Below are 13,761 nucleotides of genomic sequence, written 5' to 3'. Positions count from 1 at the left end.
CAAATTAACAACCTAACTTCACAACAGAATGAATAAGAGAGACAAGAACAAGGTCAGTGAAGTGGCTCATGCCTGTCCCAGCACTTTGGGAGCCCGAGGTAGGAGGATCATTTGAGGTCAGGAGTTCAAGACCAGCCTGGCCAACATGATGAAACTGTCTCTACTAAAAATACAAAAATTACCCAGGTGCGGTGGTGCACACCTGTAATCCCAGCTACTCGGGAGGCTGAGGCAGGAGAATTGCTTGAACCCAGGAGGTGGAGGTTGCAGTGGGTTGAGATCATGCCATTGCACTCTAGCCTGGGCGACAGAGTGAGACTCTGTCTTTAAAAAAAAGAAGAAGAAGAGAAAAAAGAAACAAGAACAAATCAACCCCAAAGTCAGTAGAAGATGACAAATAACAAATATCAGTGCTGAACTGCAGGAAATCGAGACACAAAAAAACCATTCAAAAGATTAATGAATGCAAGAGTTTTTTTTTTTTTTTTTAAAGCAATAAAATATATAGGCCACTAGCTAGACTAATAAATAAGCAAAGAGAGAATATCCAAATAAATGCATTAAAAATGATGAAGGAAATGTTACTAGTAACCCCACAGAAATAAAAACAACCATCATAAACTACTGTGAACACCTCTGTGCACACAAACTAGAAAACCTAGAAGAGATGAATAAATTTCTGGACACATATACCCTCCTAAGACTGAGCCAGGAAGAAAGTTATTCCTTGAACAGGCCAATAATGAGCTCCAAAATTGAATCAGTAATAAATAGTCTACCAATAAAAAAAAAGCACAGGGCCTGATGGATTTACAGCTCAATTCTATCAGATGTACAAATAAGAGCTGGTACCATTCCTGCAGAAACGATTCCAAAATTCCCTCCTCCCCAACTCATTCTATGAGGCCAGCATCATTTTAATACCAAAACCTGGCAGAGAAACAACAAATAAAGAAAACTTCAGGCTAATATCCTTGATGAATATCAATGCAAAAACCCTCAACAAAATACTGGCAAACCTGGCACATCAAAAAACTAATCCACAATGATCAAGTAGGCTTCATCCCTGGGATGCAAGGTTGGTTCAACATACACAAATCAATAAATGTGATTCATCACATAATCAGAACTAAAGACAAAAACCACATTATTATCTCAATAGATGCAGAAAAGGCTTTTCATAAAATTCAACACCACTTCATGTTAAAAACTCTCAGTAAACTAGGTATTGAAGGAACATAACTCAAAATAACAAAAGCCATCTATGACAAACCCATAGCCAATGTTATATTAAATGGGCAAAAGCTGGAAGCTTCCCTCAAAAAACTGGCACAAGATAAGGATGCCCTCTCTTACTACTTCTGTTCAACACAGAATTGGAAGTCCTAACCAGAGCAATCAGGCAAGAGAAAGAAATAATGGGCATCTGAATTGGAGGAGAGGAAGTCAAACTATTTCTGTTTGCAGAGGACATAATTCTATATCTAGAAAGCACCATAGCCTAGGCCCAAAAGCTCCTTCAGCTGATAAATAACTTCAGCAAAGTTTTAGGATACAAAATCAATGTACAAAAATCATGAGCATTCCTATACACCACCAACAGCCAAACCGAGAGCCAAATCAGAAAGGCAATCACATTCACAACTAACACACACACACACACACACACACACACACACACACACACACAAATACCTAGAAATATAGCTAACTAGGAAGCCAAAGATCTCTACAATGAGAATACAAAACACTGCTCAAAGAAATCAGAGAAGACACAAACAAATAACAAAAAAATCCCATGCTCATGGATGGGAAGAATTAATATAATTAAAATGGCTATACTGCCCAAAGCAATTTACAGATTCAGTGCTATTCCTATCAGACTACTGACAACATTCTTCACAAAACTAGGAAAAACTATTTTAAAATTCATATGGAACCAAAAAAGAGCCTGAATAGCCAAGGCAATCCTAACCAAAAAGAACAAAGCTGGAGGCATCACATTACCTACCTTGAAAATTACAAGGTTACAGTAACCAAGACAGCATGGTACTGGTACCTAAACGGGTACATAGACCAATGGAACAGAATAGAGAGCCCAGAAATAAGGCCTAACATCTACAACCATCTGATCTTTGACAAAGCTGACAAAAATAAACAATAGGGAAAAGACTCCCTATTCAATAAATGGTGCTGGGATAACTGGCTAGCCACCTACAGGAGATTGAAGCTGTACCCCGTCCTGACACTATATACAAATATCAACTCAAGATGGATTAAAGATGTAAATATAAAACCCAGAACTGTAAAAATCCTGGAAGACTACCTAGGCAGTACCATCTTGGACATAGGAATGAGCAAAAATTTCGTGACAAAGTCACTAAAAGTAATGGCAACAAAAGCAAAAATTGACAATTGGGATCTAATTGAACTTAAGAGCTTCTGCACAGCAAAAGAAACTAACAACGGAGTAAACAGATAACCTACAGAATCGGAGATATTCTGCAGGCTGCAAACTATGCATCCCACAAAGGTCTAATATCCAAAATCTATAAGGAACTTAAATTTACAAGAGAAAAACAACTCCATTAAAAACTGGTCAGACTACATGAACAGACACATCTCAAAAGAAGACATGCATGTGGCTAACAAGCATATGAATAAAAGCTGGTCGGGTGTGGTGGCTCACGCCTATAATCCCAGCACTTTAGGAGGCCGAGGCGGGTGGATCACCTGAGGTCAGGAGTTTGAGACCAGCCTGGTCAACATGGTGAAACCCTGTATCTACTAAAAATACAAAAATTAGCTGGCATGGTGGCACACGCCTGTAGTCCTAGGTACTTGGGAGGTTGAGGCAGGATAACTGCTTGAACCCAGGAGGCAGATGTTGCAGTGAGCCAAGATCACGCCACTGTACTCCAGCCTGGGCAACAGAGTGAGACTTGGTGTCAAAAAAAAAAAAAGAAAAAAAAAAAAGAAAGAAAGAAAGAAAGAAAAGTTCAATATTATGAATCATTAGAGAAAGGCAAATCAATATCACAATGAGATCCCAATGAGTAGTCAGAATGGCTACTATTAAAATGTCAAAGAATAACAGATGCTGGCAAGGCTGTGGAGAAAAGGGAACGCTTATACACTATTGGTGGGACTGTAAATTAGTTCAACCATTGTGGAGAGCAGTATGGTGATTCCTCAGAGAGCTAAAAGCAGAACTACATTTGACCCAGCAATCCCTTTACTGGGTATATACCCAAAGGAATATAAAACATTCTACCGTAAAGACACATGCATGTGAATTTTCACTGCAGCACTATTCACAATAACGAAGACATGAAATCAACCTAAATGCCCATCAATGACAGATAGGATAAAAAAAATGTGGTACATATACACCATGGAATATTATGCAGCTGTAAAAAAGAATGGGATCATGTCTTTTGCAGGAACATAGATGGAGCTGGATGCTATCATCCTGAGCAAATTAACACAGGGACAGAAAACCAAATACCACATATTCTCACTTATAAGTGGGAGCTAAATGATGAGAACTTATGAACACAAAGAAGAAAATAACAGACCCTTGGGCCTACTTGAACCAGGAGGGTGGGAGGAGAGAGAGGAGCAGAAAAGATAACTATTGGGTACTGGGCTAAATACCTGGGTGATGAAATAATCTGTACAACAATCCCCATGACACATTTACCTATGTCATAAACCTTCACATGTACCTCTAAACCTAAAATAAAAGTTAAACATTTTTTTTAAGTAAAAAAAATTATGTGACTAGATCTTTATTATCTTTTACGTATCCATGACTATTTATTTTGACTGTGTTTGTTGAACTAGAGTTAATTATTATTATTATTATTTTTTGAGATGGAGTTTCACTCGTTGCCCAGGCTCGAGTGCAATGGCACGATCTCAGCTCACTACAACTTCCGCCTCCCTGGTTCAAGTGATTCTCCTGCCTCAGCCTCCAAAGTAGCTGGGATTTCAGGCATGCACCACCATGCCCGGCTAAGTTTGTATTTTTAGTAGAAGTGGGGTTTCACCATGTTGGTGAGGCTGGCCTCGAACTCCTGACCTCAGGTGATCCACCCTCCTTGGCCTCCCTAAGTGCTGGGATTACAGGTGTGAGCCACTGCACCTGGTGAGTTAATTCTTTAAGGGTGCAAAATTATTTTTTCCTCTTAGTTGGAATGAAATTTTGTAATAAAATACAAATTGTTAAAATTTCTACAATTCACATTGCTCATGTATAAATTCTGAAGAGAAAATTAACTCTCTTCAGAATATATGAATTTCTTGCCTCTGTATCTGTTAGAATATTAGAATATTCTTCTAAAGGCCATTTGGGAACTCATGATAGTTTTGTTTAGGTATTGTTTGATGTAGAAAAGTGTGAAGAGAGGTAAAGATGCTATGAGATGACAAAATAGAAAGTTTAAACATCTCAGTTCAATTCAATTCTCCCTCCCTCCCTCTCTTTATTCCTTCCTTCCCTCCTTCCTCCCTTTCTTCCCTCTTTCATTTCCTCTTTCTTTCTTCTTCCCTCCCTTCCTTCTCTCCCTTCATTGCAATGTACCAACACATTATCATGGTCTTTCTCTGTAAGGAATGGGACCCCGTAGATGGCTTTCAGAAAAGGATTCCTGTGTACTAGATAGTCCATTGTTTAGTTTACTATAACCAAGTTATTAAAATTTTGGACCTATGAATATTAAGTGGAACACAGAAACAATGTTGTAAGCCAGAACCACTTTACTATTATGAAATTCGTTGAAAAATGTTTGACTTCATCTGTGTAATACAAAGAGCATGTAAATTAGCAGAAGGAGCTATAAAATGTTTAGATAAATATCAAAGTTGACTTTATAAGGAAACAGAGAGAGCCTGATTAGATTCTGGCTCTATGGGAAAACCAGTTGTTTAGAAAAGATGGGTCTGGATAAGAAAAAAACTGATGGTGATTTCTTCCTGAAGCCACCCTTGACTAATTCACCTGCACAGGTCTTTTTGAATTCCTCTAATACTTATAGGCCATCCTATGAATCCAGCAATTTTTTGTTTGTTTGTTTTTGTTTTTTTTTTTTTTCAGATGGAGTCTTGCTCTTGTCACCCAGGCTGGAGTGCAATGGTTTCGATCTTGGCTCACTGCAACCTTCGCCTCCTGGGTTCCAGTGATTCTCCTGCTTTAGCCTCCTCAGTAGCTGGGATTACAGACTCGTGCCACCATGCCTGGCTAGTTTTTGTATTTTTAGAAGAGATGGGGTTTCACCATGTTGGCCAGGCTGGTCTTGAACTCCTGACCTCAGGTGATCTGCCTGCCTCGGCCTCCCAGAGTACTGGGATTACAGATGTGAGGCAACGCGCCTGGCCGAATCCAGCATTTTATATTGCTGACAAGATTCAGGTGAGTGAGAAATACAAGTAAATAGTCTATAATAGACCACGACAAATATGTTCTGAGTGCCCCATTAGGGTCATGGAAAAATTTCCCCAATTTTTTTTTTCAAAGCAGAGAGATGATTATGGAGATGCACTTTATTACCACTGCTAATATTTTCTTTCTTTCTTTCTTTCTTTTTCCTGAGGGGTTTTTAAATGACTTTCTACATTCTCCTGCAAATGACCTTGCTTTTCTTCCAACTGAACTTGGTATCTGGCTCTCCCCTTGACTCTCTATTTAAAGACTGTGTCTTTTTCACTTTTAAACGTTCATGATGTGCGCCACCTAATAGGTCAAGTATAGATCTGGGATTAGAATGAGGTAAAATTGCAATTTTATCTGTGTTTACTTAATCTGTATTCGAAGTTCCTTATATGGACAGTGGCTTTCCTAAGAACTAATAAGGAGGCTAAAGTAGACTGACTCAGTGGTAGGGCTTCCAAGGAAAGGTGACCTTTACACAGATAGGAAATACTTGCAAAAAAGCATGGTGAGACCAGAGCGCAAATAGACAAAGAAAAGACTCCATTCTAACATAACTTAAAAAAAGTCTTTTTTTTTTTTAACCTTCTACTACTCGCTGTTGTACAATAGTAAAGTATAAGTTATTTGAACTTTTAGGAACAATAAGAAAAGCTGTATAGCAAACCAAAACCATTTCTGTAAGAAAATAGACTTTTGTGCGTTTTTTGATAGTGCATTATAGTAAATATTGTAGAATTCTCTTTTGCTAGGAATGCAAATAATTTTAAACAGACACTGTCAACTAAAATATTACTTTGCTCGATTTATTTGATCTAAAAGTCCTCCAAAGCATAACATTTTGTTTTAATTAAAAAAAATTGCTTTTGTAGAGATGGCGGTCTCACCATGTTGCCCAGGCTAGTCTCTTGGCTCCAAGCAATCCTCTCGCATCGGCCTCCCAAAGTGCTGGGATTATAGGTGTGAGCCCCTGTGCCTAATTTAAAATGTAAAATTAAACTCCAAATGATATCCATTTATTAGTATTATTGAACATAAATTTACTATTAAGCATGAATTTATTTAACATCAATCTATTATTAATTGCTTTGCTGGGTTGAATCATGCACTTGTAGTAAAAGTATTTTCTTCTTTTTTTTTAAGGAAGACTGTTTTGTATGGGCTCTATCTCAACATCTTGAACTACCAGTTGAGCTGGTAAGCTGTCCGGAATTGGTGGGTTCTTGGTCTCCCTGACTTCAAGAATGAAGCCGCAGACTCTCGCCGGGAGTGTTACAGTTCTTAAAGATGGTGTGTCTGGAGCTTCTTCCTTTTGGCAGATTGGAGGTCTCACTGTCAGGAGTGAAGCTGCAGACCTTCGTGGTGAGTGTTATAGCTCTTAAAGGCAGCGTGTCTGGAGTTGTTCATTCTTCCCGGTGGGTTCCTGGTCTCACTGGCTTCAGGAGTGAAGGTCATTCTTCCCGGTGAGTTCCTGGGCTCGCTGGCTTCAGGAGTGAAGCTGCAGACCTTCGAGGTGAGTGTTACAGCTCTTAAGGGCAGTGTGAACCCAAAGAGTGAGCAGCAATAACATTTATTGCAAAGAGCAAAAGAACAAAGCTTCCACCATGTGGAAGGCGACTCCAGCAGGTCGCAGGTGCTTGCCTCGGCAGCCTGCTTTTATTCCTTTATGTGGCCCCACCCACATCCCACTGATTGGTCCATTTCACAGAGAGCTGATTGGTCCGTTTTGACAGAATGCTGATTGGTGCATTTACATTCCTTGAGCTACACAGAGTCACAGAGTGCTAGTTAGCTAGATACAGAGTTAGCTAGATACAGAGTACCAATTGGTGTATTCACAAACCTTGAGCTAGGCACAGAGTGCTGATTGGTGCATTTACAATCCTTGAGCTAGACACAGAGTCACAGAGTGCTAGTCCTCCAAGTCTCCACTAGGTTAGCTAGATACAGAGTACTGATTGGTGCACATACCATCCTCCCGCTAGATATAAAAGTTCTCCAAGTCCCCATGCGGTTCAGGAGCCCAGCTGGCTTCACCCAGTGGATCCTGCATTGGGGCTGCAGGCTGAGCTGCCCGCCAGTCACGAGCGGGGCCTGCACGCCTCAGCCCTTGGTCCATGGAGCAGGGGGCTGCGCCCTTCCGGGAGGCTCTGGCCACGCGAGAGCCTATCCTAGGGCAGGAGCTCAGATATGGCGGGCTGCAGGTCCCAAGTCCTTCCCCGCGCGGAAGCAGCTAAGTCCGGGCCAGAATTTGAGTGCAGCGCCGGCGGGCCGGCACTGCTGGGGAACCCAGCGCAACCTCCACAGCTGCTGGCGCGGGTGCTAAGCCCCTCACTGCCCTAGGCCGGCAGCGCCGGCTGCCTGCTCCGTGTGCGGGGCACACCCAGCCTGCGCGGCGCCTGCCAGAACTGGCACTGGCCCGCGAGTGCCGCAGGCGGTCCCGGTTGCCTCCCGTACCTCTCCCTCCACACTTCCCAGCAAGCAGAGGGAGGCAGCTCCGGCCTCAGCCAGCCCTGAGAGGGACTCCCACGGTGCCATGGAGGGCTGAAGTGCTCCTCGAGGCCGAGAAGGGTGAGGGCTGCTAGCACATTGTCACCTCTCAATAACACCTTTTTCCATGGAAACTCATGGAGTTTTAGTTTAAAAAACACTTAAAATACTTATTTTTCGGTCTTAGACATGACTTTTTGAATAAAAATATCTGAACAAACATTCACAGGTGAATTTGTGGCATTAACGTTTGTGTGGGCAGCGTGCTTGGAGTTTCTGAGGGTGCAGAGATTGTATTTCAGAAAAAGGAAGTGGTAGGAGTTAAGGCAATAGAGTATGGTGGGGAGTAGGATGATAGCTAGCTTGCCTGATGCCCAGGAAAATAGGAGAAGGTAAGACTGAAAGGCAGTTTGGGGTGCATTTGGAAATAGCTTGCAACATCTTTGTTCAATAGACAAGCAGGTATCACAGAATCTTTTTGCTAAGGAGCAGACCTAATCAAGGCAGAGCTTAAACTCAAAATGGAAATTACCAGCCAGTCACATTGTTTGGAAGAATAGTGGGCCTAATATGGGGTCAAAACCAAGTAAGAGATAAAGCATGTGAAAAGAGAGCAACAGAGAGTTGCAAAAAAGTGCTGAAGAAAAAAATAGATGCAACTTGGTGTTTAATTAGATATGGTGGGGGTGGGAGAGGAATAAAGCAAGATGACTCATGTTTGGAGCCGGAGAGAACAAGTGTACCCTTAACGAACAGGAAGTCAGCAGAAACTAGTTCTTGGAGAAGTTTAATTTTAGAAATGTTAAGTTTGAGGTGCTGCCAGGGCATCCAAATTTAACCCCTTTCTTGGGTCTTTTATTGTAGGGGATAAAAGGCAAGTCCATTCTTTCAGAAAGTGTCCTGCTGTTTACCAGTCGCCTACCTTAATTTTCCCAGTGAGCTTCTGACCCTGTTGCCCAGGGTTCTCTGTTTTTTTTTTGGACGGGCAGGATGAGGTCTTTTCTGTACATTTTTGGGTTTAAGATGTTGGTGAATCTGCAAGATAAGACAACATTTTTCCTTGTTAGTACGGATTATTTTTCATATTAAAGTGACGCTGGTTACTTTTGTGGTTCTCTTCACTAGAGCTTACCAAAGATGCCTTCATACCAGCAGTAAAGCTGTGGAGGAAGGACAGAGTGAGTCACGGGAAAGAATATCCTATCCACCCAGTTCAATTTTACAATCGTGTAGGTAGAACTGGAACTCTGCACAGAGGCCAGGGTTAGAGAGAGGGATGGATTGATCGATTTATCTGCGTGGAAGTGAGTGGAAAGGCAGCGGTAGAGCTTCTGAGCGCATGCTTGAGCATGTTCTGCTTTACAACTCACATTTTGTTGGTGGCTGGCTGTGTCTTCTAAAACAGATCAACTGTTCTGGGGCACAGTGAGTCATTCCACGTTGTTTTCTTCCCCGGTTCGACTCTGCATTTGTCCCTAATCAACTTCCTCTTATCTCTAACTGTTTTGTCAATGTTTCTGTCTAAGCACTTCTGTCTCCACTGAGGTCAGAAAAAAGGGAAATAGACTGAAATGAACATCCCATCCACAAGGGTATATGAAGTATTCTGCATGTGTGGAGCATCATTCCAGGTTTTTCAATCATATTATGTAAAGAACTGAAGTTAGATAAAAGAAAAGCTTACCTTTACATGACAATTACTAAAAGCTGGAATGAGTTATTGAAAGAGGTCACTGATTCTAAGTATAGAAGCAATGACTAGGTTGGGTACTACCTGCTAGTTGATAATGGAACAGAAGATCTTACATATTCTTGGGATAATGTGAATTTTTAAAAATTCTGTTTCTTGTAACATATGGGCTGAAGATTGTTTCCCACTACTTTCCGTGCCTGTGTAAGCAGACCCTTATCATTGAGCTTATGTCTCTCTTTATATATGATTATTTTGTATCTGCCACCTCCTCCATATTGGTTTATACGTTGGCTGATGAAAGTGGAAATTCCATTCTTTCACTTAAATCTTATTTGCAATCATGTTTTCACATGATTATTATGTATCATAATCAGTTCAGAATCACTTTTTTAAAGTGAAAATCATAAATGTCTTTCTATATGCAGCAGGTCATTATGCAAATGGCAAAAATATTTCTTTTACATTAAATAGAGGGAATGAGGAAATAATGTCCTAATTCAGCAGGAACTATTTTTGTTTTGCGTAACTAAGACATTTCCATTTTAGGGAATGCTGGTAGGTCAAGGGTCAAGGAAGCTTGGTCAGCAAAAGACTAATGTAATGCATTTTCTCTTTTTCTGCAGATTTCTGTGACTAGACCAGAAGCTGACCTTTACAGGATGTTTGGGTGCAGGTGAGGCTGATTTGAGTCAAATGTGCTTTACAGATCTACAATCTCGTACCTCACTCTGGCTGAAGCACCAGTCCCCAAGTACAGACTTCTTGCCTGTTTCCCGTATAATACTATCCAACTCTGAAGCCTCCTACCCTGACCTTGGCCCTTGCTATTTTCTTCAGTGGTTCTGATGATGGAAGAATCAGAAGCGCCTTGTGTATACTGGAAATAGGGTCGGGGCGGGGGGTGGTGTGTGTATTTTTGGGTAGTATTTTTCCTTTTTATCATCTCTGTTCTAACTACTTTCTCTGGGCACAGCTTTGCTCTAATTATAGCAAAGGCTAAACAAGGTGAACTTCAGTCTAGGAAATTTTAGTTCTATAATTTTATGGAGAGAAGGCTTTTTCAAATAATTTCCTTGCTTATTGGTTACTTTTTAACCTGCTTTGTGGGATCCATGCAGTTAATTGATTAATCATCTAATTATTACTGGCATGGTTATGGATGTTACTTAGAATTTCAAGGCTTATTTTCCTGTAAGTGGGCATAAAAACACAAATCATAGGTTTGTTTTGAGGATTAAATGAGATCATGGCCAGTGGCTAGAACATATATTTGATGAAAAAATCAATTCAGTTCTATTGACACCAGCATTGAGATACGCTAAATTCAATGCTAATTTAGAGTTTCAGAATTCTGAGAATGGCTTGAATAAGTTTATACTAACTTATAGTAGCAACAGTTGTTGAATGCTTACTATGTAGAAGGCATAGTAAGGTGTATGTTAAATACTTTGTATTAATTTAATTCTCTCTACAGCATCAGGAGGTAGGTTCTACCACCTATATTGTTTAGCTTGGATAGAAATAACTTGTCTAGGGATAGCCTGTTAGATCTGTCTGATCCTGAGGTCTGTACTCCAAACTATATTATACTACCTCCATGTGACCATTTTCTAATTACAAGTATCATATTTTGAAAGTGAGATACATAAAATTGAGCAGTTGTTCTGTGATTACTGTGAGGTAGACTGTGAGGTGGGAAATGTTACATTTGGAGTGTAAAAAATTATGATTGTGGATTCGGAATTCCATGATCAGGGATGTCTGGGGACAACTTCTTTTCTAGAACGTGGGTTGGGAGCATGGACTCTGGACCCATATTTTCTGTGTTTGCATCTCAGCTCTGCCACTTTGTAGCTCTGTGACCTAGGACTAACAACTTCCTGAGCCTCAATTTTTTTGTCTATAAAATGATGAAAATGCTGCCCATCTCAGAGTTATGAGGATTAAATGAGTGAATACATGTAGATTCCTTAGAATAGTGACTGACACTTGGCAAGCACCATTAGATATCACCAGCATTTCTATATCTTTCACTTTATATATCTCTTCTGGCTGTCTTCATGTGTGCATAGTTGCACTCTTGCTAAGAAATGCATAGATTTACTTAAGGATGTTGTGAAGCTTTTCCACAGAATTATAATGTGGTTTTGGAGTCTTTAGTATATTACAATAGAGGGAAAAGTTATTACTGTCCATTTTTCCACTTTCAAAAGCAATTGCTTAAGAATTACTGGGATTAATTATCTTTCAAATATATAATTCTGAATTTATATTTATAAAATTGATACCTGTTCAAAATCAATATTAGTAGAAACCAAATATATTGAGTGACTTACTTGGCCTTATCTTTAGTCATAATTTCAGATTAGAAGTGAAAGTGAATTTAAATGACGTGGTTGTGTTGAACCGTCTCTTCTGTTCTTTTTACGCTTGCATGTGAGTGAGGTAAATGGTTAGACAATTCTTAGCCTTTTTGCCCAGCTCAAGGAAGAGTTAATAAAATAACGTTATGTAAAGTGCATTGAACTCCTCAAGAGAGAAGTGTTATATTAATACCTCCCTCACAGTGATGTTCTCAGACTTAATGTTTGTAAATTGCCTTGGTACTCCCAGTAACATCCTGATGAAGCATCATTTTGTTTTATTGCAAGGAGCTCTAAGTTACACAGAATACAAGTTAAGGGGGAAATAATATCCCAGTCTTTATTTTACAATCAGAAGTACATAAAATAGAGAGAAAACATTTTGTTCCAGTTGTGAACGGTAAAATTGATCATTTGTTTTTTTTCTCTCTGTTACTTTTGGGATGGGGTAGAGTTTATAATGTAGTTTAATTGAGTACTCATGGTTAGAGTATTTAATGGCAGAATTGGTGATCACGATACAAAGAGATCTTTAAGGACACTGGTATTCAAATTTTTAAAGTTAAATTCCAATTTTAAGAGTCAGTTTTTTTATATGATTACTATTAAGTTTGGCATTTTTGAGACATGTCTTAAATCAATATCTGTAATACTTACAAACATCAGTAGGGAGAATCATATTGTAAACACATATTCTTGCTGTAGGGTACATTTTAAATGTCTAAACACTAATCAATATAGCAAAATTAAGTATTGACTAAAATAGCTTTATAATAAGTAATTATTGGTTTGCTCTTTTAGAAATTAGACATTTTCACTTTGGGAATAAAGAGTAAATTTACTGTCATGAAATTAAAGTGTTTTTGACCTTTTTGTACAACTTTCCTCTGTCTATGAAATGATTAGGTTTAAATATGATTGCACAGCTGTATTATGTTGCAAGCATCAATTTTTAATTATTATAAGGTCAATGTTAGAACAAATGTGATTAGAACAGTACCTCAGTGCAGTTATTTGCTTTCTACTCAGAAACCACTCTGTGTTTACTAAAACTAACCCAAACCTCTCTCGGTTGATATGGCTAATTAGATTCTTGCCAAATCCTTTGTTTTCCTCAGTGTTCATTCTACGTATGTTATTTTGTTGATTCTTTCAGTTTTTTAAAATACAAATTTCTTGATTTATTTCTTCCCTTCATAGAGGGACATTTATTTTTCTATGTGTCTATGTGTGCACATCTCTCTGTGTGTATAACCGCAGATAACGGTAGCTTCACAATCCTCCTGCCTTGTATAGCTCAAATATTTCTTCCACACAATATTATTGGGCACTGATTTGTATGAAGCACATCTAAATAGAAAAGGAGTTTCCTTGCCAAGCCTAGGTTTTTATGATTCTATGTTCACAGAGATTTGCTGCTTTCCTGAGTTTTTAGTTTCTTCAAATTAAAAGTTTCCTGCTACATAAAAACATGACAAAAATTTCCTGCTACATAAAAACATGACACATTAGTCATTAAAATTCCCAAGATTTTCAGCATTAATAGTAATTCAGGTTTTAATCACAAAAGTGGTTTTCTAATTCTTAATTAGTTGTTCAGGTTTCATTTACTGTTGACATATTATCTACATTTTAAAAACAGCAATAATACTGGGCAAAAAAATTTGTTGCCTTTAGTAAATGAAGCAGCCTAAGATTTCCTGCACAAAACACACAGGCCGAATAGTCCATCTTTGTGACTTGGGGAATGAGTGGTCAGATGTTGCCTGGGCTCCACTGAGGGT

The 13,761-nt window shown here is 39.2% G+C and overlaps 1 long non-coding RNA gene across 1 annotated transcript in view; it reads left to right on the top strand.

Annotated features, from left to right (window-relative positions):
• Positions 1-4,966: 4,966 nt before the first annotated feature.
• LOC140711560 (uncharacterized) overlaps positions 4,967-13,761 on the top strand; it is a 31,362-nt gene continuing 22,567 nt past the window's right edge. Inside the window, exons 1-3 of the long non-coding RNA XR_012092834.1 lie at positions 4,967-5,413; positions 6,579-6,793; positions 10,238-10,287. This is a non-coding gene — a long non-coding RNA (uncharacterized lncRNA). The remainder of the gene's footprint in view (positions 5,414-6,578; positions 6,794-10,237; positions 10,288-13,761) is intronic.

Source organism: Chlorocebus sabaeus, chromosome 4, assembly GCF_047675955.1.
Source record: "Chlorocebus sabaeus isolate Y175 chromosome 4, mChlSab1.0.hap1, whole genome shotgun sequence".
Taxonomy (NCBI): Eukaryota; Metazoa; Chordata; class Mammalia; order Primates; family Cercopithecidae; genus Chlorocebus; species Chlorocebus sabaeus.
This window is presented reverse-complemented; position numbering and strand designations above follow the sequence as displayed.